Below are 4,763 nucleotides of genomic sequence, written 5' to 3'. Positions count from 1 at the left end.
TCGACCAATCTGCTGAGCATGATCTTGGCCAGGACTTTCCCTGCGATGGAGAGGAGAGATATCCCGTGGCTATTACCGCAGACTGCTCTGTCTCCTTTCTGCTTGTAAATGACCACGATGTTAGCATCCTTCCAGTCCTGTGGGAGGGACCCATGTTCCCAGATGTTTTGGATCAGGAGATGGAGACGGCGCATGAGGATGTATCCTCCATGTTTGAAAACCTCTGCAGGGATTCGGTCGGGTCCAGCGCATTTGTTGTTCTTCAGCCCTGCAATGGCTTGCAGAGTAAAGTGGTGGGGTGTCCAGGTGCATGGTTGGTGGCAGGTCTGGCAGATTATCCAGGATATGTGGATCAGCAGGGTTGGTGAGTTTGAAGAGACTCTCAAAATGATTTGCCCAACGTGCAAGAATCTCATGGCGATCCTTGAAAAGCGTGGACCCGTCAGCTGATCGAACTGGGGCGATCGCCCGTTTCCTGGGGCCATACAGTGCTTTCAAGGCATCGTAAAAGCCTTGAGTGTTATTGCAGTCTGCCATGTTCTGAATTTCTTGTGCCTTTTTCACCCACCAGGTGTTCTCCATAGTCCGGAGGGCTCGTTGGGTTTCTGCTCTTGCAGCAGTGAAGGAGGTTATAAGGGTGAGAGATCCAGGGCAGGACAAGAGAGCTTTGTAGACTTCATGCTTGGTTTTTTATATATATACACACACACACACACACAAAATACTTCATATATACTTCAGCTTTATTTCAACATAAAAATATGATTTTTAATAGATTTAGTTTTAGTTTAGTTATAATTTATAATAACCCTGTTAACATGAACTAAGAACAATATTTCTATAGCATTTTAAGTTTTTTTATGCTCTTCAAAGCTGCAACAATTTGATAAAAAAAAATACAGTATTAAAATATTTGATAAAAATACAACAAAAAAATATTTAATGAAAATATTACTACAGAAAATCAGCATATTAGAATGATTTCTGAAGGATGATAGACTGCAGTAATGATGCTGAAAATACAGCTTTTAATCACAGAAATAAATTACATTTGACTATATATTCAAAAAGAAAACAGTTATTTTAAATTGTAATAATATTTGACAATATTACTGTTATCAAATAAATGCAGCCAAAAATCGTAATTACATCAAACTTTTCACACAAATAATTATCTAAAAGTGGCACGCACAGGATTGTGGGATATCACGGGCAGCACACGGGATATCATGGGCAGCACACTGGATTCTGAGTCTTTCTCTGTATATAAAGGGAACATTTTCCATCTTTTTTGGAGTATTTCACAGTAACTTTATCTTGGGCCCACATGCTGGATGACATTTGACCTTTAATATCCGCAGTTTTCCCGAGCGGCTTCCCGTTCCAGCGGTGTATTAAATCAGATATGCTGCGCTCATAATGAACGCCTCGTCCCAGCACTGACCCCCGTGACCTCTGGGCGTCATATCTAATTGATTTAGATTCGGCCGTTGTGATTGGGCTCTGTGTCGGTTCGGACGCTCCGGGGTGGGATTCGCCGTGACCTCATAGCGCAGGCATGAGATGAAGGTGGAAACGCGTCGGGATGGATGTGCAGATAGCAGCTTTAATCCGTGCAAAAGCACTTCATTAGTGTGGAAGCGTTACAGCCAGATGACATCCAGTGTGGGTTGATTTCCAGAAACACGGACAGGGTGGGATCGTCCTGGATCGCTGGAACAGAAAAAAGGACCTGCAATAAGAAATTAAACACTTTCAATTAAATTATCATTGTTAGAAAACTACATTAGTTTTTCTTAATTAGTTTTTTTGACTGAATGTTTATTGGTTTTTAACAAGTATAACATGCATAATAACGCATATCAAAATTAAATAAAAAAATAAAAAATAATAATAATAATATACAAATTTACACACATACCCACCCACCCCCAGAATAGTGTGCATTAGGGTTGCAAAAAGGTGGAAAATTTCCAGTAAATTTCGGAAACATTCCAGAAATTTTGTAAACTTTCCAGGATTTTTTGGAATCTTCCAGGGATTTTTGGAAAGTTTCTGGAAATGTTCCACCCCTTTGCAACCCTAGTGTGCATACATAATGTAAGTCTCAGTTACGTATGGTAACCCTCTTTCCCTGAAGGAGGGAACGGAGATGTCACGTCGGATGACCGACGAATTGGGATCTCGATTAGAGAGACGTGACGTCTCCGTTCCCTCCTTCAGGGAACGAGGGTTACCATACGTAACCGAGACGTTCCCTTTCAGTCGGTCACTCTCGACGTCACGTCGGATGACCGACGAATTGGGATCCCTAACAAAGGGCCACAGGTACTGCCCCTTCCAGTGTCCTGTGGAAGCCACCTGAGCCCCTACTTTTTGGCGAAGGCCAGGGCTTGCACAAGAGGACCAGCTACTGCTGCTATGGCACTACCCAATGAGTAAGACTGGATAACACTGGAAAAACATACCCATTCTACTTGGAACAGGGACGTTATGGAAGCTCCAACCTTCCCGAAGGAGGTTTTCGGAAGCAAATACCCATATGAACATTCCTTAGGTGCATATGGAAGATTGGAGGTGATTGTAACCCTCTTGGAATGGCAGAAGTCTGCCGGGGAAACACGGGCTCGAGGCTATACCGTGGACTTTACACATATGGGATCCACTTAGGTCTTACATATGGAACCCAGCCTTCTACCGGTTCTCGAGGATTCAATAAGTGAAGGCCTGGTGCCAGACGCTCTGCCACATCTGGCTGCCAGGCTGGGTCTTCCTCCTCCGAGGGCAGCGCTTGGAGGTTCACCACCTGGTCCCTGAAGGGAGTAGCGGGAACCTAGGGCATGTAGCCGGGCCGAGGCCTCAGGGTTACCTGGGAATCAGCCGGCCCGAACTCTAGGCACGAATCGTTGACCGAAAATGCGTGCAGGTTCCCTACTCTCTTGATGGAGGCCAATGCCAGCAGGAGAAATGTCTTCATCGAAAGAAATTTCAGCTCGAAGGATGGAGTCACCATTCTCCCGGGAGCGCAGCTCGAGACAGCTCGTCGGCTGCCCGGTTGAGCAGCCCAGGAATGTGAACAGCACGAAGCGACCTCAGATGCTTCTGACTCCAGAGGAGGAGGTGGCGGGCGAGTTTCGACATGTGACGGGAGCGCATACCGAAGAGCAACTCCCTCCATCTCTGGGTCGTCCGTCTCAGGGCCTCTTGTTCTTTCGCTTACCACCAGGTCTGACGGGGGCCTGAACGGGTGGGGCGGCTGTCTGCGACCGGCTTCACGCAGCTTTGCTGGAGGCTGCTGCGGACGCTGCGCGGGAGCGGGGGCAGCGGCCGGGGAAAGTATCCACACTCCCCATAAGTGATGCACTGATTCTTTCAAATGGGAGTATACTGTAAATCTCTTGAAAGCACTGGTGAATTGATGGTGGTTTGTCTTTAATCCAATTAAGTAAGACATCTTCGGGCAATAAAAAGCAACTTCTGAGCAAGAGTGCAAGTGTCGAGTTATTGTGTACCAAACCTAGGATGAAGAGCCAAGGGTCTTTACATATAGTATAACCTCGTGTCGTATCGAGTCAATCCTCACGACAGTCAAGAGTGTAAGAGAAGGCCAGTCACTCACTGTCAAACAGTTTCAGAGGCTGTTGGGTTTGATGGCAGTGTCGTCCAACGGTATACCTTTTGGCCTGCTGTACATGAGACCCTTGCAGTGGTGGCTCAGGACCAAGGGATTTTCCCCAAGGGGGAATCCGCGTCGCATGATCAAGGTCACGTGGCAATGCTTAAGTGCCTTGGACATGTGGAAGAAACGTTGGTTCCTAGTTCAAGGACCAATGTTAGGGGCTCCTTGTCATCATGTAACGCTAATGACAGATGCCTCTCTCACGGGCTGGGGGGCGGTCATGAGTGGCCGCTCTGCCCAGGGTCTGTGGGAAGACCATCATCTCACTTGGCACATCAACTGCCTGGAGATGCTGGCCATGTTTCAAGCTCTGACACACTTCCTTCCAGACCTAAGGGGAAAACATGCTTGTCCGCACAGACAACACATCGGTGGTCTCCTACATCAATCGGCAGGGGGTCTGTGTTCGCGCCCCTTGTACAAGCTGACACACCAGAGCCTTCTGTGGGCTCAGGGGAAGCTCCTCTCGCTAAAAGCAGTTTACATCCCTAGGTATCTCAATCAGGGGGGCAGACATCCTGTCGAGACAGGGGCTGAGGCCCGGGGGATGGAGACTCCACCCCGAGGTGGTGGAGCTCCTCTGGAGGGAATTTGGCCAGGCAGAAGTGGATCTATTTGCGTCGCAGGAAACGACACACTGCCCGCTCTGGTTCTCCCTCACGCATCCAGCTCCACTGTACATGGCCCCTGACGGGGCACAGCTCCTAGCATCTGGTCTCTCAACTGAGGTTGTTGAGACTATATTCCAGTCCAGAGCTCCCGCCACTAGGAAACAGTATGCCTTAAAGTGGAAGCTTTTCACTTCATGGTGCGGACAGCGACTGCAAGACCCAGTCAACTGCCCAATTAGTACAGTTCTGGAGTTTCTGCAGGAGCAATTCTCCGCAGGGTTATCTCCCTCCACTCTGAAGGTATACGTGGCGGCCTTAGCTGCTTACCACGCCCTTCTGGATGGTCAATCATTGGGAAGACACCCACTTATCACTCGTTTCCTCCGTGGCACCCTGAGGCTGAGGCCGGTACAGCACACTAAGGTGCCCTCATGGGACCTGGCTGTGGTTCTGGAGGGCTTATGCAATGCCCC

This window comes from Sinocyclocheilus grahami, unplaced genomic scaffold, assembly GCF_001515645.1.
Source record: "Sinocyclocheilus grahami isolate Dianchi unplaced genomic scaffold, SAMN03320097.WGS_v1.1 scaffold449.1, whole genome shotgun sequence".
Taxonomy (NCBI): domain Eukaryota; kingdom Metazoa; phylum Chordata; class Actinopteri; order Cypriniformes; family Cyprinidae; genus Sinocyclocheilus; species Sinocyclocheilus grahami.
This window is presented reverse-complemented; position numbering follows the sequence as displayed.